The sequence below is a fragment of the Schistocerca gregaria genome, chromosome 5 (genome assembly GCF_023897955.1).
Source record: "Schistocerca gregaria isolate iqSchGreg1 chromosome 5, iqSchGreg1.2, whole genome shotgun sequence".
NCBI classification, from domain to species: domain Eukaryota; kingdom Metazoa; phylum Arthropoda; class Insecta; order Orthoptera; family Acrididae; genus Schistocerca; species Schistocerca gregaria.
In genome coordinates, this window is record NC_064924.1 from 6090944 (window position 1) to 6112720 (window position 21777).

At 49.5% G+C, this 21777-nt stretch overlaps 9 non-coding genes across 9 annotated transcripts; all 9 read left to right on the top strand.

Annotated features, from left to right (window-relative positions):
• Positions 1-3055: 3055 nt before the first annotated feature.
• On the top strand, positions 3056-3127 carry Trnat-agu (transfer RNA threonine (anticodon AGU)). The gene has a single exon. It is a non-coding gene; the product is annotated as a tRNA-Thr (tRNA).
• A 2795-nt stretch (positions 3128-5922) lies between these two features.
• Trnat-agu (transfer RNA threonine (anticodon AGU)) lies at positions 5923-5994 on the top strand. Its single transcript has one exon. It is a non-coding gene; the product is annotated as a tRNA-Thr (tRNA).
• A 1435-nt stretch (positions 5995-7429) lies between these two features.
• On the top strand, positions 7430-7501 carry Trnat-agu (transfer RNA threonine (anticodon AGU)). Its single transcript has one exon. It is a non-coding gene; the product is annotated as a tRNA-Thr (tRNA).
• A 1435-nt stretch (positions 7502-8936) lies between these two features.
• On the top strand, positions 8937-9008 carry Trnai-aau (transfer RNA isoleucine (anticodon AAU)). The gene has a single exon. It is a non-coding gene; the product is annotated as a tRNA-Ile (tRNA).
• Positions 9009-10461: 1453 nt separating this feature from the next.
• Trnat-agu (transfer RNA threonine (anticodon AGU)) lies at positions 10462-10533 on the top strand. Its single transcript has one exon. It is a non-coding gene; the product is annotated as a tRNA-Thr (tRNA).
• A 1459-nt stretch (positions 10534-11992) lies between these two features.
• On the top strand, positions 11993-12064 carry Trnat-agu (transfer RNA threonine (anticodon AGU)). The gene has a single exon. It is a non-coding gene; the product is annotated as a tRNA-Thr (tRNA).
• Positions 12065-13508: 1444 nt separating this feature from the next.
• Positions 13509-13580, top strand: Trnat-agu (transfer RNA threonine (anticodon AGU)). Its single transcript has one exon. It is a non-coding gene; the product is annotated as a tRNA-Thr (tRNA).
• Positions 13581-15039: 1459 nt separating this feature from the next.
• Positions 15040-15111, top strand: Trnat-agu (transfer RNA threonine (anticodon AGU)). The gene has a single exon. It is a non-coding gene; the product is annotated as a tRNA-Thr (tRNA).
• A 1449-nt stretch (positions 15112-16560) lies between these two features.
• Trnat-agu (transfer RNA threonine (anticodon AGU)) lies at positions 16561-16632 on the top strand. Its single transcript has one exon. It is a non-coding gene; the product is annotated as a tRNA-Thr (tRNA).
• The last annotated feature ends 5145 nt before the right edge of the window (positions 16633-21777 follow it).

The window sequence follows — 21777 nt, forward strand, 5'->3', positions numbered from 1 at the left end:
TTGCCCTTCCCATCAACTACGTCCGTCTTGTCGCCCCCTTCATTTCCCACCGTCCTTCCTATGTCACCATCCACAACACGGATACCTACACCTTCTACCCCTCCGCCGGTGTGCCCCAAGGCTCCGTCCTTTCCCCTCTTCTTTACCTTCTTTATAAGGCGGACATGCCTCCGCCTGCACCCCCGCTACACCTTCTCCAGTATGCCGATGACACCGCCTTCCTTTCGCTCGCCCCCACCCTGCAACACTCCCAGCACCTTCTCCAATCCCATCTTGACCGGTTCACCTCTTGGTGTAACCTGTGGTTGCTCAAGGTCAATCCTTCCAAGACCCAGGAAATCATCGTAGGCAAAACCACCCCATCCTTCCGACTCCTTGATTTCTATCTTACCATTTATGGCCGTCCTATTAATTTCACCCCCACCCTCAAGTACCTTGTCGTCACCCTTGATCGTCGCCTCTCCTGGACCCCTCATATCCGGACAATCCAAGCCAAGGCACGCTCCCGACTCCGCCTCCTCAAGCTCCTCTCTGGCCGCACATGGGGTCTGGACCTGTCCACCGTCCTCCACACCTATAAATCCCTCATCCATCCTATCATTTGTTATGCCCATCCCGCCTGGATCTCCGCCCCTCCTACCTTTTACCAATCCCTTCATATCCTTGAACGCCATGCACGCTGCATCGCCCATTGCATCCGCCTCCCTTCCCCCACGCGGATCCTCTATGACCTCATCCCCTTCCCACACCTCCTCCGTTTCCACGAACGGATACGAATCCTCTACACCTCCCGCAAGCTTGATCCTCCCCACCCGCTTGTCTCATCCATCCTCTCCCACCCCAACCCGCTGCCGCGCCTGTACTCCTGTATCCCACCTGCTCTCCATCATCACACTCTCCACACCCTCTCCCAAGGTGGCTTCCGCCAACTCCCCCTCCTGGATGATGCCCTCTTCCCATCCATCTACCCCTCCTACCAACTTTGAGCCTTGCCTTCCCTCTCCTCTCCTTATCCTGTAGGCACCCTCTCTCCCTTCTCTCCCTCCCTCCTTCCCTCCCCTCCCCCTCTCCATGGGCTTCCAGACACCACCCCTCCCTCTCCCATCCTTTCCCCATTGGCATCAACGCCTCCCCCATTCCCTCCTACCCTCGCCCATTCCCTCTGGCAGGTCCCTGGCCTTACTCGTGTGACAAGTGCATCACAAACCGCCGGAGATTGCCGCCGCAGTGCTTATGTGTTTTGTCGTCCTGTTAGTGCAACCGTGTCTCTTGTTCCGTGCTCCATCGTTCACGTGTGCTACTTTGTATCTCTCCGTTATGTGCTGTGTGAATCACTTTTAACTTGACTGCTCCACACTGAACGGCTTCTGTTATTTTACTCTGTTTGTCTACTGTTTTTTTTCAGATTAACGTGATGTAATCGAAATAGCAACTTTAAACTTTGCCTACGTCACCGTCAGTTGCAAGGAAACTGTATTTGAAGGTGAAGGTGATTTTGTAGACATGTGTGAAACACATGTCCTGAAATGCAAGTGGTGTTGTTTGGAGAGCACATCGGTTATGTGTCAGATGTGTAGCCAAGCAGTAATGCGTAGCAATAGCTGCAAATATTAGTCGGTAATATGAAGTGTTGTCAGCTGAAATCTGATGATCCAAACGACCGAAAGGACGAAGTGCGAAAACTTACCGCTAGGCCGCAGCTTTTTACCTCAGTGGCAGAGCACTGGTCTAGTAACCAGTGGTCGTGAGTTCGATCCTCACAGGAGGCAGACGAATTTTGGAAATCAGTTGCACGTCTGAAATATATTTTATAGCTTTATTTCTAACGTATCTCAGAGCCTTTCGTCGTCGTCGACGTCGTTGCTGCCGGCACTTCTGCAGAAGTAGCAAATGGCCATCGTAGCAAATGCGGCGAGGGACGCCCTGCCTTACATTTCCGAATGCACAAAGTGTGGGTTTAGTTTCCCAGTCTATATTTGGTAGGTCTCGTAGCAGGTTGAATGTATCAAATGGGTGGGAAAGAGCAAGGGGCAGCGTCTATGTAGAACGAAAACACAACTCCTCAGTGGTGTGAGCGTTTTGAGATGAGTCGTATATAAGTTCCACTTGTTTGTCAGTGACCGTGTGGCCTAATGGATAAGGCGTCGGACTTCGTATCAGAAGATTGCGTGTTTGATTCCTCTCACGGTCGTGTTTTTCCAGATCTGAAAAAGAAACATACCGTTTTAGTGTAGCACTTGAGCAGTACGAAACCATGTGAATGTTGCTGTTGACCATTTTCTGCTTGGAGATGCTCTTGAGCTTGAAACACGCCCAACAAGACCGGTGTTAACTAGCGAATTGGATTGCATATTGCCGTCGCCGCGTGTTTTTGACTGGCACTTGCACATCTAAAATAACGTCGGAAAGTAACTCGTTCGGCTTATGAGTCACATCAAGTATGTGTGTTAATTTTGACGAAACTAGCTCTGCAGGTTGTCATGCAATTCTGTTACTTCTCAGAAATGATTATGAAATAAAAGTGAACTACGTGACGAGTGTGACGTTAGGAAAACATTAGGGAACATGGAGAGGTTCTGTATGGGAAGAATCAACCCAAACGAGTACTGTGTGACGTGCTAACCGGTATATATTCAGCGAGGCAGCGCGGCTAGCTGAGTCGGTAGAGCATAAGGCTCTAAATACCAGTATCGTGGGTTCGAGCCCCACGTGGGGAGGAACGGAATTTTGTGCCTCTGCAGATGTAACTTACCGTTTTTCTGATTAACGTGATGTAATGGAAATAGCAACTTTAAACTTTGCCTACGTCTCCGTCAGTCGCAAGGAAACTGTATTTGAAGGTGAAGGTGATTTTGTAGACATGTGTGAAAGACATGTTCTGAAATGCAAGTGGTGTTATTTGGAGAGCACTAGGTTTACATGTCAGATGTGTAGCCAAGCAGTAATGGGTCGCCATAGCTGCAAATATTAGACGGTAATATGAAGTGTTGTCAGCTGAAGTCTGATGATCCAGACGACCGTAAGGATGAAGTACGCAAAAGTACCGCTAGGCCACGCCTCTTTAGCTCAGTGGCAGAGCACTGGTCTAGTAAACCAGGGGTCGTGAGTTCGATCCTCACAGGAGGCAGATGGATTTTGGATATCAGTTGCGCGTCGTGGCCTTATAGCAAACAGTATCTGGGATGACGAACAATTAGCGAGAGGCGTTTTATTAAGAATTACTCTCAGATGTGATTAAGGCGAATGGCGCGGATAAAGCATTTGCCAAAGCGGTACAGCATAAGGTGGGACGGGGCAGTCTGAAATATATTTTATAGATGTATTTCTCACATATCTCAGAGCCTTCCGCTGTCGTCGTGGTCGTCGTCGCCGCCGCCGCCGCCGCCGCCGCCGCCGCCACTTCTGCAGAAGTAGAAAATGGCCATCGTAGCAAATGCGGCGAGGGACGCCCTGCCCTACATTTCCGATTGCACAAAGTGTGTGGTTTAGTTTCCCAGTCTATATTTGGTAGGTCTCGTAGCAGGTTGAATGTATCAAATGGGTGGGAAAGAGCAAGGGGCAGCGTCTGTGTAGAACGAAAACACAACTCCTCAGTGGTGTGAGCGTTTTGAGATGAGTCGTATATAAGTTCCACTTGTTTGTCAGTGACCGTGTGGCCTAATGGATAAGGCGTCGGACTTCGTATCCGAAGATTGCGTGTTTGATTCCTCTCACGGTCGTGTTTTTCCAGATCTGAAAAAGAAACATACCGTTTTAGTGTAGCACTTGAGCAGTACGAAACCGTGTGAATGTTGCTGTTGACCATTATCTGCTTGGAGATGCTCTTGAGCTTGAAACACGCACAACAAGACCGGTGTTAACTAGCGAATTGGTTTGCATATTGCCGTCGGCGCTTGTTTTTGACTGGAACTTGCACATCTAAAATAACGTCGGAAAGTAACACGTTCGGCTTATGAGTCACATCAAGTATGTGTGTTAATTTTGACGAAACTAGCTCTGCAGGTTGTCATGCAATTCTGTTACCTCTCAGAAATGATTATGAAATAAAAGTGAACTACGTGACGAGTGTGACGTTAGGAAAACATTAGGCAACATGGAGAGGTTCTGAATGGGACCAATCAACCCAAACGAGTACTGTGTGACGTGCTAACCGGCATATATTCACCGAGGAAGCACGGCTAGCTCAGTCGGTAGAGCATAAGGCTCTTAATCCCAGGGTCGTGGGTTTGAGCCCCACGCGGGGAGGAACGGAATTTTGTTCCTCTGCAGATGTAGGAGGGTCAGTCAAAAAGTAATGCCTCCTATTTTTTTTTCTAAGTTTAATTGTCATGAAATTTAAATGCAATTACATAGGTTCAAAACGACAACATTGAGGATCATTTTGTCATTTTTCAATGTAATCTCCGCCCATCTCTACAGTTTTGGTCCATCTTTGAACAAGGGCATGTATCCCAGCACGGTAAAAATCACAGCTCTGCTTCCTAAGCCATTGACGCACGGATGTTTTGACGGCCTCCTCATCTTCAAAATGAATCCCACGATGAGCTTCTTTTAGTGGCCCGAACAGATGGAAGTCTGATGGTGCCAGGTCAGGGCTGTATGGGTGATGAGGCAAAACTTCCCATCCAATTTTGACAATCTCGTCAGAGGTGTGACGACTGGTGTGTGGTCTTGCATTATCATGCAAAAGAAGAACATCTGCCATTGATTTTGTTGGGCGAACTCGCTGAAGACGTGCTTTAAGTTTTTTGAGGGTTGTGACGTATTGAACAGAATTTATTGTGCATCCCTGCTCCAAAAAATCAACCAGAATCACACCCTCTGTATCCCAGAAAACTGTTGCCATAACTTTCCCTGCCGATCGCACAGTTTTGAATTGTTTCTTCCTCGGCGAGCTTGTGTGACGCCACTCCATTGACTGCCTCTTTGATTCGGGTTCAAAAAAATGCACCCATGTTTCGTCCCCGGTCACAATTTTTTTCAGGAACTCATCTCTCTCCAAACGGAAGCCCTGCAAGTGTTGGGAGGCTATTGTTTTCCTTGCCTCTTTATTCTGATCGGTTAACATTCTTGGAACCCACTGTGCATAAAGTTTTGAGTACCCCAATTGTTTAAGAATCGTGATCACACTGCCTTTACTAAGAGAAATAATGGACACACTTCATCTGCAGTCACCCGACGGTCACCACGAATGATGTCATCAACTTGCTGAATGTTGTGTGGAGTCACTACACTCACCGGCCTGCCGCTCCGCTTTTCGTCAGTCAATGGTGTTTGCCCTTCAGCTTCATTACAACGACGAACCCATCGTCTAACAGTGCTGACATCCACTGTCACAACACCATACACCTTCTTCAGTCTTTCATGAATGCGTATGGGCGTTTCACCTTCTGCATTCAAGAATTCAATCACACAACGCTGTCTCAAACGAACATCGATGTCGGCCATCTTACAAACTTCTGCAGTGCTGCCACCTGTTGACACAGAAAGTTACTACAGCAGTGGATTGCAGAAGAAGGTTTGAGGAATGGCGCCAAATTCAAATTTTTCACTTAACTTAATTTTTTTAAGTAGAAAAAAATGGGATGAATTACTTTTTGACCGACCCTCGTAACTTACCGTTTTTCTGATTAACGTGATGTAATGGAAATAGCAACTTTAAACTTTGTCTACGTCTCCGTCAGTCGCAAGGAAACTGTATTTGAAGGTGAAGGTGATTTTGCAGACATGTGTGAAAGACATGGTCTGAAATGCAAGTGGTGTTATTTGGAGAGCAGTTCGTTTACGTGTCAGATGTGTAGCCAAGCAGTAATGGGTCGCCATAGCTGCTAATATTAGACGGTAATATGAAGTGTTGTCAGCTGAAGTCTGATGATCCAGACGACCTTAAGGATGAAGTACGCAAAAGTACTGCTAGGCCGCACCTCTTTAGCTCAGTGGCAGAGCACTGGGCTAGTAAACCAGGGGGCGTGAGTTCGATCCTCACAGGAGGCAGACGAATTTTGGATATCAGTTGCGCGTCGTGGCCTTATAGCAAACAGTATCTGGGATGACGAACAATTAGCGAGAGGCGTTTTATTAAGAATTACTCTCAGATGTGATTAAGGCGAATGGCGCAGATAAAACATTTGCCAAAGCGGTACAGCATAAGGTGGGACGGGGCAGTCTGAAATATATTTTATAGATGTATTTCTCACATATCTCAGAGCCTTTCGTCGTCATCGTCGTCGTCGTCGAAGCCGCCACTTCTGCAGAAGTAGCAAATGGCCATCGTAGCAAATGCGTCGAGGGACGCCCTGCCTTACATTTCCGAATGCACAAAGTGTGTGGTTTAGTTTCCCAGTCTATATTTGGTAGGTCTCGTCGTAGGTTGAATGTATCAAGTGGGTGGGAAAGAGCAAGGGGCAGCGTCTGTGTAGAACGAAAACACAACTCCTCAGTGGTGTGAGCGTTTTGAGATGAGTCGTATATAAGTTCCACTTGTTTGTCAGTGACCGTGTGGCCTAATGGATAAGGCGTCGGACTTCGTATCCGAAGATTGCGTGTTTGATTCCTCTCACGGTCGTGTTTTTCCAGATCTGAAAAAGAAACATACCGTTTTAGTGTAGCACTTGAGCAGTACGAAACCGTGTGAATGTTGCTGTTGACCATTTTCTGCTTGGAGATGCTCTTGAGCTTGAAACACGCACAACAAGACCGGTGTTAACTAGCGAATTGGTTTGCATATTGCCGTCGCCGCGTGTTTTTGACTGGCACTTGCACATCTAAAATAACGTCGGAAAGTAACTCGTTCGGCTTATGAGTCACATCAAGTATGTGTGTTAATTTTGACGAAACTAGCTCTGCAGGTTGTCATGCAATTCTGTTACCTCTCAGAAATGATTATGAAATAAAAGTGAACTACGTGACGAGTGTGACGTTAGGAAAACATTAGGCAACATGGAGAGGTTCTGTATGGGACCAACCAACCCAAACGAGTACTGTGTGACGTGCTAACCGGCTTATATTCACCGAGGCAGCACGGCTAGCTCAGTCGGTAGAGCACAAGGCTCTTAATCCCAGGGTCGTGGGTTCGAGCCCCACGAGGGGACGAACGGAATTTTGTTCCTCTGCAGATGTAACTTACCGTTTTTCTGATTAACGTGATGTAATGGAAATAGCAACTTTAAACTATGCCTAAGTCTCCGTCAGTCGCCAGGAAACTGTATTTGAAGGTGAAGGTGATTTTGTAGACATGTGTGAAAGACATGTTCTGAAATGCAAGTGGTGTTATTTCGAGAGCACTTCGTTTACGTGTCAGATGTGTAGCCAAGCAGTAATGGGTCGCCATAGCTGCAAATATTTGACGGTAATATGAAGTGTTGTCAGCTGAAGTCTGATGATCCAGGTGACCGTAAGGATGAAGTACGCAAAAGTACCGTTAGGCCACGCCTCTTTAGCTCAGTGGCAGAGCACTGGTCTAGTAAAACAAGGGGCGTGAGTTCGATCCTCACAGGAGGCAGACGAATTTTGGATATCAGTTGCGCGTCGTGGCCTTATAGCAAACAGTATCTGGGATGACGAACAATTAGCGAGAGGCGTTTTATTAAGAATTACTCTCAGATGTGATTAAGGCGAATGGCGCAGATAAAGCATTTGCCAAAGCGGTACAGCATAAGGTGGGACGGGGCAGTCTGAAATATATTTTATAGATGTATTTCTCACATATCTCAGAGCCTTTCGTCGTCATCGTCGTCGTCGTCGAAGCCGCCACTTCTGCAGAAGTAGCAAATGGCCATCGTAGCAAATGCGGCGAGGGACGCCCTGCCTTACATTTCCGAATGCACAAAGTGTGTGGTTTAGTTTCCCAGTCTATATTTGGTAGGTCTCGTAGTAGGTTGAATGTATCAAGTGGGTGGGAAAGAGCAAGGGGCAGCGTCTGTGTAGAACGAAAACACAACTCCTCAGTGGTGTGAGCGTTTTGAGATGAGTCGTATATAAGTTCCACTTGTTTGTCAGTGACCGTGTGGCCTAATGGATAAGGCGTCGGACTTCGTATCCGAAGATTGCGTGTTTGATTCCTCTCACGGTCGTGTTTTTCCAGATCTGAAAAAGAAACATACCGTTTTAGTGTAGCACTTGAGCAGTACGAAACCGTGTGAATGTTGCTGTTGACCATTATCTGCTTGGAGATGCTCTTGAGCTTGAAACACGCACAACAAGACCGGTGTTAACTAGCGAATTGGTTTGCATATTGCCGTCGGCGCTTGTTTTTGACTGGAACTTGCACATCTAAAATAACGTCGGAAAGTAACTCGTTCGGCTTATGAGTCACATCAAGTATGTGTGTTAATTTTGACGAAACTAGCTCTGCAGGTTGTCATGCAATTCTGTTACCTCTCAGAAATGATTATGAAATAAAAGTGAACTACGTGACGAGTGTGACGTTAGGAAAACATTAGGCAACATGGAGAGGTTCTGAATGGGACCAATCAACCCAAACGAGTACTGTGTGACGTGCTAACCGGCATGTATTCACCGAGGAAGCACGGCGAGCTCAGTCGTTAGAGCATAAGGCTCTTAATCCCAGGGTCGTGGGTTTGAGCTCCAGGCGGGGAGGAACGGAATTTTGTTCCTCTGCAGATGTAACTTCCCGTTTTTCTGATTAACGTGATGTAATGGAAATAGCAACTTTAAACTTTGTTTACGTCTCCGTCAGTCGCAAGGAAACTGTATTTGAAGGTGAAGGTGATTTTGTAGACATGTGTGAAAGACATGTTCTGAAATGCAAGTGGTGTTGTTTGGAGAGCACTTCGTTTACGTGTCAGATGTGTAGCCAAGCAGTAATGGGTCGCCATAGCTGCTGATATTAGACGGTAATATGAAGTGTTGTCAGCTGAAGTCTGATGATCCAGACGACCGTAAGGATGGAGTACGCAAAAGTACCGCTAGGCCGCGCCTCTTTAGATCAGTGGCAGAGCAATGGTCTAATAAACCAGGGGGCGTGAGTTCGATCCTCACAGGAGGCAGACGAATTTTGGATATCAGTTGCGCGTCGTGGCCTTATAGCAAACAATATCTGGGATGACGAACAATTAGCGAGAGGCATTTTATTAAGAATTACTCTCAGATGTGAGTAAGGCGAATGGCGCAGATAAAGCATTTGCCAAAGCGGTACAGCATAAGGTGGGACGGGGCAGTCTGAAATATATTTTATAGATGTATATCTCACATATCTCAGAGCCTTTCGTCGTCGTCGTCGTCGTCGTCGTCGTCCTCGTCGTCGTCGTCGCCGTCACTTCTGCAGAAGTAGCAAATGGCCATCGTAGCAAATGCGGAGAGGGACGCCCTGCCTTACATTTCCGAATGCACAAAGTGTGTGGTTTAGTTTCCCAGTCTATATTTGGTAGGTCTCGTAGCAGGTTGAATGGATCAAATGGGTGGGAAAGAGCAAGGGGCAGCCTCTGTGTAGAACGAAAACACAACTCCTCAGTTGTGTGAGCGTTTTGAGATGAGTCGTATATAAGTTCCACTTCTTTGTCAGTGACCGTGCGGCCTAATGGATAAGGCGTCGGACTTCGTATCCGAAGATTGCGTGTTTGATTCCTCTCACGGTCGTGTTTTTCCAGATCTGAAAAAGAAACATACCGTTTTAGTGTAGCACTTGAGCAGTACGAAACCGTGTGAATGTTGCTGTTGACCATTTTCTGCTTGGAGATGCTCTTGAGCTTAAAACACGCACAACAAGACCGGTGTTAACTAGCGAATTGGTTTGCATATTGCCGTCGCCGCGTGTTTTTGACTGGCACTTGCACATCTAAAATAACGTCGGAAAGTAACTCGTTCGGCTTATGAGTCACATCAAGTATGTGTGTTAATTTTGACGAAACTAGCTCTACAGGTTGTCATGCAATTCTGTTACCTCTCAGAAATGATTATGAAATAAAAGTGAACTACGTGACGAGTGTGACGTTAGGAAAACATTAGGCAACATGGAGAGGATCTGTATGGGACCAATCAACCCAAACGAGTACTGTGTGACGTGCTAACCGGCATATATTCAACGAGGCAGCGCGGCTAGCTCAGTCGGTAGAGCATAAGGCTCTTAATCCCAGGGTCGTGGGTTCGATCCACTCGCGGGGAGAAACGGAATTTTGTTCCTCTGCAGATGTAACTTCCCGTTTTTATGATTAACGTGATGTAATGGAAATAGCAACTTTAAACTATGCCTACGTCTACGTCAGTCGCAAGGAAACTGTATTTGAAGGTGAAGGTGATTTTGTAGACATGTGTGAAAGACATGATCTGAAATGCAAGTGGTGTTATTTGGAGAGCACTTCGTTTACGTGTCAGATGTGTAGCCAAGCAGTAATGGGTCGCCATAGCTGCAAATATTAGACGGTAATATGAAGTGTTGTCAGCTGAAGTCTGATGATCCAGACGACCGTAAGGATGAAGTACGCAAAAGTACCGCTAGGCCGCGCCTCTTTAGCTCAGTAGCAGAGCACTGGTCTAGTAAACCAGGGGGCGTGAGTTCGATCCTCACAGGAGGCAGACGAATTTTGGATATCAGTTGCGCGTCGTGGCCTTATAGCAAACAGTATCTGGGATGACGAACAATTAGCGAGAGGCGTCTTATTAAGAATTACTCTCAGATGTGATTAAGGCGAATGGCGCCGATAAAGCAATTGCCAAAGCGGTACAGCTTAAGGTGGGACGGGGCAGTCTGAAATATATTTTATAGATGTATTTTTCACATATCTCAGAGCCTTCCGCGGTCGTCGTCGTCGTCGTCGTCGTCGTCGTCGTCGTCGTCGTCGCCGGCGCCACTTCTGCAGAAGTATCAAATGGCCATCGTAGCAAATGCGGCGAGGGACGCTCTGCCTTACATTTCCGAATGCACAAAGTGTGTGGTTTAGTTTCCCAGTCTATATTTGGTAGGTCTCGTAGCAGGTTGAATGTATCAAATGGGTGGGAAAGAGCAAGGGGCAGCGTCTGTGTAGAACTAAAACACAACTCCTCAGTGGTGTGAGCGTTTTGAGATGAGTCGTATATAAGTTCCACTTCTTTGTCAGTGACCGTCTGGACTAATGGATAAGGCGTCGGACTTCGTATCCGAAGACTGCGTGTTTGATTCCTCCCACGGTCGTGTTTTTCCAGATCTGAAAAAGAAACATACCGTTTTAGTGTAGCACTTGAGCAGTACGAAACCGTGTGAATGTTGCTGTTGACCATTTTCTGCTTGGAGATGCTCTTGAGCTTGAAACACGCACAACAAGACCGGTGATAACTAGCGAATTGGTTTGCATATTGCCGTCGCCGCGTGTTTTTGACTGGCACTTGCACATCTAAAATAACGTCGGAAAGTAACTCGTTCGGCTTATGAGTCACATCAAGTATGTGTGTTAATTTTGACGAAACTAGCTCTGCAGGTTGTCATGCAATTCTGTTACCTCTCAGAAATGATTATGAAATAAAAGTGAACTACGTGACGAGTGTGACGTTAGGAAAACATTAGGCTACATGGAGAGGTTCTGTATGGGACCAATCAACCCAAACGAGTTCTGTGTGAAGTGCTAACCGGCATACATTCACCGACGCAGCGCGGCTAGCTCAGTCGGTAGAGCATAAGGCTTTTAATCCCAGGGTCGTAGGTTCGAGCCCCTCGCGGGGAGAAACGGAATTTTGTTCCTCTGCAGATGTAACTTACCGTTTTTCTGATTAACGTGATGTAATGGAAATAGCAACTTTAAACTATGCCTACGTCTCCGTCAGTCGCAAGGAAACTGTATTTGAAGGTGAAGGTGATTTTGTAGACATGTGTGAAAGACATGTTCTGAAATGCAAGTGGTGTTATTTGGAGAGCACTTCGTTTACGTGTCAGATGTGTAGCCAAGCAGTAATGGGTCGCCATAGCTGCAAATATTAGACGGTAATATGAAGTGTTGTCAGCTGATGTCTGATGATCCAGACGACCGTAAGGATGAAGTACGCAAAAGTACCGCTAGGCCGCGCCTCTTTAGCTCAGTAGCAGAGCACTGGTCTAGTAAACCAGGGGGCGTGAGTTCGATCCTCACAGGAGGCAGACGAATTTTGGATATCAGTTGCGCGTCGTGGCCTTATAGCAAACAGTATCTGGGATGACGAACAATTAGCGAGAGGCGTCTTATTGAGAATTACTCTCACATGTGATTAAGGCGAATGGCGCAGATAAAGCATTTGCCAAAGCGGTACAGCATAAGGTGGGACGGGGCAGTCTGAAATATATTTTATAGATGTATTTTTCACATATCTCAGAGCCTTCCGCGGTCGTCGTCGTCGTCGTCGTCGTCGTCGCCGGCGCCACTTCTGCAGAAGTATCAAATGGCCATCGTAGCAAATGCGGCGAGGGACGCCCTGCCTTACATTTCCTAATGCACAAACTGTGCGGTTTAGTTTCCCAGTCTATATTTGGTAGGTCTCGTAGCAGGTTGAATGGATCAAATGGGTGGGAAAGAGCAAGGGGCAGCGTCTGTGTAGAACGAAAACACAACTCCTCAGTGGTGTGAGCGTTTTGAGATGAGTCGTATATAAGTTCCACTTCTTTGTCAGTGACCGTGTGGCCTAAAGGATAAGGCGTCGGACTTCGTATCCGAAGACTGCGTGTTTGATTCCTCTCACGGTCGTGTTTTTCCAGATCTGAAAAAGAAACATACCGTTTTAGTGTAGCACTTGAGCAGTACGAAGCCGTGTGAATGTTGCTGTTGACCATTTTCTGCTTGGAGATGCTCTTGAGCTTGAAACACGCACAACAAGACCGGTGTTAACTAGCGAATTGGTTTGCATATTGCCGTCGCCGCGTGTTTTTGACTGGCACTTGCACATCTAAAATAACGTCGGAAAGTAACTCGTTCGGCTTATGAGTCACATCAAGTATGTGTGTTAATTTTGACGAAACTAGCTCTGCAGGTTGTCATGCAATTCTGTTACTTCTCAGAAATTATTATGAAATAAAAGTGAACTACGTGACGAGTGTGACGTTAGGAAAACATTAGGGAACATGGAGAGGTTCTGTATGGGAAGAATCAACCCAAACGAGTACTGTGTGACGTGCTAACCGGTATATATTCAGCGAGGCAGCGCGGCTAGCTGAGTCGGTAGAGCATAAGGCTCTAAATACCAGTATCGTGGGTTCGAGCCCCACGTGGGGAGGAACGGAATTTTGTGCCTCTGCAGATGTAACTTACCGTTTTTCTGATTAACGTGATGTAATGGAAATAGCAACTTTAAACTTTGCCTACGTCTCCGTCAGTCGCAAGGAAACTGTATTTGAAGGTGAAGGTGATTTTGTAGACATGTGTGAAAGACATGTTCTGAAATGCAAGTGGTGTTATTTGGAGAGCACTAGGTTTACATGTCAGATGTGTAGCCAAGCAGTAATGGGTCGCCATAGCTGCAAATATTAGACGGTAATATGAAGTGTTGTCAGCTGAAGTCTGATGATCCAGACGACCGTAAGGATGAAGTACGCAAAAGTACCGCTAGGCCACGCCTCTTTAGCTCAGTGGCAGAGCACTGGTCTAGTAAACCAGGGGTCGTGAGTTCGATCCTCACAGGAGGCAGATGGATTTTGGATATCAGTTGCGCGTCGTGGCCTTATAGCAAACAGTATCTGGGATGACGAACAATTAGCGAGAGGCGTTTTATTAAGAATTACTCTCAGATGTGATTAAGGCGAATGGCGCGGATAAAGCATTTGCCAAAGCGGTACAGCATAAGGTGGGACGGGGCAGTCTGAAATATATTTTATAGATGTATTTCTCACATATCTCAGAGCCTTCCGCTGTCGTCGTGGTCGTCGTCGCCGCCGCCGCCGCCGCCGCCGCCGCCGCCGCCACTTCTGCAGAAGTAGAAAATGGCCATCGTAGCAAATGCGGCGAGGGACGCCCTGCCCTACATTTCCGATTGCACAAAGTGTGTGGTTTAGTTTCCCAGTCTATATTTGGTAGGTCTCGTAGCAGGTTGAATGTATCAAATGGGTGGGAAAGAGCAAGGGGCAGCGTCTGTGTAGAACGAAAACACAACTCCTCAGTGGTGTGAGCGTTTTGAGATGAGTCGTATATAAGTTCCACTTGCTTGTCAGTGACCGTGTGGCCTAATGGATAAGGCGTCGGACTTCGTATCCGAAGATTGCGTGTTTGATTCCTCTCACGGTCGTGTTTTTCCAGATCTGAAAAAGAAACATACCGTTTTAGTGTAGCACTTGAGCAGTACGAAACCGTGTGAATGTTGCTGTTGACCATTATCTGCTTGGAGATGCTCTTGAGCTTGAAACACGCACAACAAGACCGGTGTTAACTAGCGAATTGGTTTGCATATTGCCGTCGGCGCTTGTTTTTGACTGGAACTTGCACATCTAAAATAACGTCGGAAAGTAACTCGTTCGGCTTATGAGTCACATCAAGTATGTGTGTTAATTTTGACGAAACTAGCTCTGCAGGTTGTCATGCAATTCTGTTACCTCTCAGAAATGATTATGAAATAAAAGTGAACTACGTGACGAGTGTGACGTTAGGAAAACATTAGGCAACATGGAGAGGTTCTGAATGGGACCAATCAACCCAAACGAGTACTGTGTGACGTGCTAACCGGCATATATTCACCGAGGAAGCACGGCTAGCTCAGTCGGTAGAGCATAAGGCTCTTAATCCCAGGGTCGTGGGTTTGAGCCCCACGCGGGGAGGAACGGAATTTTGTTCCTCTACAGATGTAACTTACCGTTTTTCTGATTAACGTGATGTAATGGAAATAGCAACTTTAAACTATGCCTACGTCTCCGTCAGTCGCAAGGAAACTGTATTTGAAGGTGAAGGTGATTTTGTAGACATGTGTGAAAGACATGTTCTGAAATGCAAGTGGTGTTATTTGGAGAGCACTTCGTTTACGTGTCAGATGTGTAGCCAAGCAGTAATGGGTCGCCATAGCTGCAAATATTAGACGGTAATATGAAGTGTTGTCAGCTGAAGTCCGATGATCCAGACGACCGTAAGGATGAAGTACGCAAAAGTACCGCTAGGCCGCGCCTCCTTAGCTCAGTGGCAGAGCACTGGTCTAGTAAACCAGGGGGCGTGAGTTCGATCCTCACAGGAGGCAGACGAATTTGGGATATCAGTTGCGCGTCGTGGCCTTATAGCAAACAGTATCAGGGATGACGAACAATAAGCGAGAGGCGTTATATTAAGAATTACTCTCAGATGTGATTAAGGCGAATGGCGCAGATAAAGCATTTGCCATAGCGGTACAGCATAAGGTGGGATGGAGCAGTCTGAATTATATTTTATAGATGTATTTCTTACATATCTCAGAGTCTTCCGCGGTCGTCGTCGTCGTCGTCGTCGTCGTCGTCGTCGTCGTCGCCACTTCTGCAGAAGTATCAAATGGCCATCGTAGCAAATGCGGCGAGGGACGCCCTGCCTTACATTTCCGAATGCACAAAGTGTGTGGTTTAGTTTCCCAGTCTATATTTGGTAGGTCTCGTAGCAGGTTGAATGTATCAAGTGGGTGGGAAAGAGCAAGGGGCAGCGTCTGTGTAGAACGAAAACACAACTCGTCAGTGGTGTGAGCGTTTTGAGATGAGTCTTATATAAGTTCCACTTCTTTGTCAGTGACCGTGCGGCCTAATGGATAAGGCGTCGGACTTCGTATCCGAAGACTGCGTGTTTGATTCCTCTCACGGTCGTGTTTTTCCAGATCTGAAAAAGAAACATACGGTTTTAGTGTAGCACTTGAGCATTACGAAGCCGTGTGAATGTTGCTGTTGACCATTTTCTGCTTGGAGATGCTCTTGAGCTTGAAACACGCACAACAAGACCGGTGATAACTAGCGAATTGGTTTGCATATTGCCGTCGCCGCGTGTTTTTGACTGGCACTTGCACATCTAAAATAACGTCGGAAAGTAACTCGTTCGGCTTATGAGTCACATCAAGTATGTGTGTTAATTTTGACGAAACTAGCTCTGCAGGTTGTCATGCAATTCTGTTACCTCTCAGAAATGATTATGAAATAAAAGTGAACTACGTGACGAGTGTGACGTTAGGAAAACATTAGGCAACATGGAGAGGTTCTGAATGGGACCAATCAACCCAAACGAGTTCTGTGTGACGTGCTAACCGGCATATATTCACCGAGGCAGCGCGGCTAGCTCAGTCGGTAGAGCATAAGGCTCTTAATCCCAGGGTCGTGGGTTCGAGCCCCTCGCGGGGAGAAACGGAATTTTGTTCCTCTGCAGATGTAACTTACCGTTTTTCTGATTAACGCGATGTAATGGAAATAGCAACTTTAAACTTGCCTACGTCTCCGTCAGTCGCAAGGAAACTGTATTTGAAGGTGAAGGTGATTTTGTAGACATGTGTGAAAGACATGTTCTGAAATGCAAGTGGTGTTATTTGGAGAGCACTTCGTTTACGTGTCAGATGTGTAGCCAAGCAGTAATGGGTCGCCATAGCTGCAAATATTAGACGGTAATATGAAGTGTTGTCAGCTGAAGTCTGATGATCCAGGCGACCGTAAGGATGAAGTACGCAAAAGCACCGCTAGGCCGCGCCTCTTTAGCTCAGTGGCAGAGCACTGGTCTAGTAAACCAGGGGTCGTGAGTTCGATCCTCACAGGAGGCAGACGAATTTTGGATATCAGTTGCGCGTCGTGGCCTTATAGCAAACAGTATCAGGGATGACGAACAATTAGCGAGAGGCGTTATATTAAGAATTACTCTCAGATGTGATTAAGGCGAATGGCGCAGATAAAGCATTTGCCAAAGCGGTACAGCATACGAGGAGTTCTTCGGCGTAACTCGAGAGGGTTGCGCCCTTCGATATTATTGTCGTTAATTTCGAAGTGTTAGGAGTTTCAGTGATCGCTGCAGCTGCCGTTGTCCCGAGCCTTTGCCGCCGTTGGTCCCAGCCGCCGCTGCCGCCGCCGCCGGTTCCCACCGCCGCCGCCGCCGACGCCGGTTGCCGCCACCGTATCCGGTTCCTGCCGCTGCTGCTGTTGCCGACCGCCGCTGCCGCCGCCGCCGCCGCCGCCGCCGCCGCCGCTCCCTACCCGTCTTTCTTTCTGTCGTCTCTGCTTACGTCTTACCCTTCCTCTTCGTCAGTCTCTTGTCCTTGTCCTTTGACTGTCCCCTGTTATTTTTCCTCTTTTCCCCTCTCCCACTTATCCTCTCCCCATGACAACCCCCACAACTACCGCCACTACCACTGCAATCGTGTACACGTCCCCCTCACTTGCTGCCACCACCATCACGTGGTGTGCTCAATCGCCGCCTCCCCCATATATTCCCCCCCTCCTCACTCTTCCCACCCCCGCTCCTTTTGTTGCTCCCTCCCCTGTTCCTACCCCCCATGCCTCACGTGACCCATTCCCTCCCCTCCCACATGTAACTCATGCCACCCCCGCCAGGGTTGTTGCCCGTCGGGCCACCACCCACGCCACACCATCATCTTCGTCATCACCATCACCATCACCATCGCCCTCGCCATCGCCAGTGCCAACCACTGCCACTGCATCTTCTGTGGCGCCAGCTCCAGCCCCAGCGCCAGCACCAGCACCACCACCAGTGCCTGCACCGCCGGTGGGACCTGCCGTCTCCCGCCATCTCCCGGTCGTCCCCATCCCCCACATCTCTTCCCGTCCCTCTCCCTCTGTGAAACGTCCCAGCGGCACCCCAGCCTCTTCTGCTCCCAAGAAGTCGCAGACTCTCCCCCCTCCAACCCCCCAGGATGCCATGGATACCACCTCACCTTCCCTATCTACTCCCTCCTCTACCTCCCCCTCCTACAGGTACCTCCTTTCTCACCCTGATCCCTCTCTCCTGGAGGCCCGCAATCTTACCCTTCTCCTCCGCCAGCACTTCCCCGGAGCCCCGATCTCCCTTCTCACCCCCCGTCGGGACTCCGTCCTGATCACATCCCCCAGCCCCACCCTCCACTCCGACATCCTCTCCCGCATTCCCCTCACCCGGTTTGGTCCCCATGCCTCCCTTGCCCATGCTCCCCCCCCCTCCTCATCCCGACAACCCCAGCCGCCCCGTCGCCCACCGACCCTCACTGCCGTGATCACTCGGCTTAGCCCGATGATCACGGAGGAGGAGGTGTTGGCGGAGCTGAAGGCCCATCCCTATCTAGAGGTTCGAGCTGTCCGCCGGATTCACAATCCAGCCGGCCCCACCCGCCTCATGCGGGTGTTCTCCGAGCATGCTCCCTCCATAGACCTCCTCCTCAAGGAGGGTGCCCTCCTTTTCAACCGCCGTTATAAGGTCGACCCCTCCCGCTCCCCTCCACAGTCCATCCGCTGCCAGAGGTGCTTGCGCTATAATGCACATCCTACATCTGAGTGCCGCGAGGCCCCCGTCTGCCCGCACTGCAAAGAAGCACACTTCCTCCGGCAGTGCCCCAACCTTAAGTCCCCCCCCTCCTGTAACACCTGTAACCTCCAACACCCAACCTACTCCCAAAAGTGCAAGGCCCGACCCCCTCCCTCCGCTCCTGAACTCACTGTCCCTGTCCGCCCCTTGGATGCCCCCACCCCTCCCGGCAATTCCCTCCGTCCCCCCCCCACAGCTGAGGACATCATCCGCTTTGTAACCGTTGTCCTTCAGAACATCCACCCCTTTCAGCGCCCCCACACCCTCCAGCAGGTATCACTTGCCGCCCGTTCCGTCTTCCAGCTCAACACTTACGCCACCTACTCCCATAACCAGGCCCATTTTACCTTCTCCCGTCTCGACACCCTCGTCTAAATTCCCACTATGGCGCGACAGCAACGTATCCTGTTTAACAACATCCGTTCCCTTCCTGTCAACAAGAATCTCCTTATGCATACCCTCACCACCCACCGCGTGGATGCCTTCCTCCTAAACGAAACATTTCTCCAGCCCCACCATACTGTCCATACCTCGCCCTACCTCCTTCACCGCTCTGACAACCCCCTCCCGATAGCGCGTGGCGGAGTTGCCATTGGCCACCATCGCCAGATCCCTGTTCGGCTCCAACCCCTCCTTCCCAACCCCACGGAACACCTGATCCTTAGTCTATTCTTCCCCGGCCTCACCGTTACCTGCGCCACCATCTATGTCCGCCCCTCTGCCCCTATTCCTTTTGACTTCCTTTCCCACATCGACCGTACCTTCTCCTCCTACGTGATTGCCGCAGATCTCAATATCCATAGTCGCTCCGCCACCCAGTTACGGCGGTGGCATCGGTTCCTCGCCACCATCCAAGGAGATGTCCTTCCTCTTCCCCAACACACCCGCCCTGAATCCAATACCACACCCGATGTCGTCCTAGCCTCCCCCAATCTCCTTGGCCGCATAGCGGTGGACGTCCTCGACCCTATTGGCAGTGACCATCTCCCTGTCCTTCTTACCATATCAGACGGTCGTCGCCCCTGTCCCGATCCTCGCCTTGACCCTCCCCCCAAGTATGTCCATGATTACTCCCGTGCCGACTGGAATGCATACCGGGATACCCTTACTACCGGAGTCGATAGCCACCCCCTCACCTACCACCGCCCACATGACATAACCCATGCCGCATCCTTTCTCCAGCAGACCTTGTCTGAGGCCGTGGAGGCCCACATCCCTACCGTCGCCATCCACCCGCACCGTCCCACTTTACCCCCACAGGCCGTCCTCCTCCTTCGAGAATCCCGTCGTCTCTACCGTGCCTTCCTCCACACGCGTGACCGGGACACACTACAACGCCACCGGCAACTCCAGAGACACATCCGGAACTTGCTCGCGGCTAAGAAACGCCGGGACTGGCGACAGACATGCACCCGTCTTAATACTACCCTACCTATTAACTCGTCCAAATACTGGTCAGCCTTCCGCCGCCTTACTGGATCAAAACCCCCCCCTTACTATCCTCTCCTTCATAATGACAATCCCTTTCCTGACAACCTTAGTAAGGCCAACCATTTTGCCTCCTACCTCACCGATGTCTTTACCATCCCTGACGATCCCCAGTTCGATTATTCCCTCTTCCCCGATGCCCGCGATCGAACTGACACCTCTATCCCTCCACTAGCTCCAGGCTTCCAGTACTTGGACAACATTACACACACTGAACTCAATACCCCTATAACTACTCAAGACATCATCGATATACTCCGCACCAAACGCAACACTGCTCCTGGTCACGACCGTGTTACTTACTGTCACCTCCGTGAAGCTCCCGCCCCCTTCCTCTCCACCCTGGCCAGGCTGTACAATGTGGTCTTGTCCACCGGCTTCTACCCCGACCTGTGGAAAACCTCCCGGATCCTGATGTTCCTCAAACCCGATAAACCACCTTCCGCTGTCTCCTCCTACCGTCCTATAAGCCTTACCTCGGTCTTCAGCAAGGTCCTGGAATCCATTCTAACCCGCCGCATCCACCAGCATCTCCACCGGCACCGCTTCCTTCCCTCCACCCAATGTGGCTTTCGACCATCCCTCTCTGCCGATGACCTTCTCCTTCACCTCACTCACCTCCTCTCCGAACAACTCAACTCCCGTCGCTCCGCCATATTCCTCTCCCTTGACCTTGAACGCGCCTATGACAGAGTGTGGCATTCTGGTCTCCTCTTCAAGCTCCAAACGTTTGCTCTTCCTATTAACTACGTCCGTCTGATCGCCTCCTTCATTTCCCACCGCCCTTCCTATGTCACTATCCACAACACTGATTCCTACACCTTCTACCCCTCTGCCAGTGTGCCCCAAGGTTCCGTCCTTTCCCCTCTTCTTTACCTTCATTATACGGCGGACATGCCTCCACCTGCACCCCCCCCTTCACCTTCTCCAGTACGCCGATGACACCGCCTTCCTTGCCCTTGCCCCCACCCTGCAACGCTCCCAACACCTTCTCCAATCCCATCTTGACCGGTTCACCTCTTGGTGTAACCAGTGGTTGCTCAAGGTCAATCCTTCCAAGACCCAGGCAATCATCGTAGGCAAAACCACCCCTTCCTTCCGTCTCCTTGATTTCTATCTTACCATTTATGGCCGTCCTATTAACCTCACACCCACCCTCAAGTACCTTGGCGTCACCCTTGACCGTCGCCTCTCCTGGACCCCTCATCTCCGGACAATCCAAGCCAAGGCACGCTCCCGACTCCACCTCCTGAAGCTCCTTTCTGGCCGCACATGGGGTCTGGACCCCTCCACCGTCCTCCACACCTATAAATCTCTCATCCGCCCTATCCTCTGTTATGCCCATCCCGCCTGGATCTCTGCCCCGCCTACCTTTTACAAATCCCTTCAAATCCTTGAACGGCATGCACTCCGCCTCGCCTATCGCATCCGCCTCCCTTCCCCCACGCGGCTCCTCTATGACCTAATCCCCTTCCCACTCCTCCTTCTCTTCCTCCAACGGATACGGATCCTCTACACCTCCCGCAAGCTTGATCCTCCCCACCCGCTTGTCTCTTCCATCCTCTCCCACCCCAACCCACTGCCGCGCCTGTACTCCTGTATCCCACCTGCTCTCCATCTTCACACTCTCCACACCCTCTCCCAAGGTGGCTTCCGCCGACTCCCCCTCCCGGATGATGCCCTCCTCCCCTCCATCTACCCCTCCTACCAACTTTGAGCCTTGCCTTCCCCTCTCCTCTCATTTTCCTGTGGGCACCCTCTCTCCCTTCTCTCCCTCCCTCTCTCCCTCCTTCCATCCTTACCTCCCCTCCCCCTCTCCCTGGGCTTCCACCCCCCCTTTTTTCGTTTTCTCCCCTCCTCCTCCCTGGCATCCTATCTCCCCCTCCCTCCTTCCCTCCCCCTGTTTTTT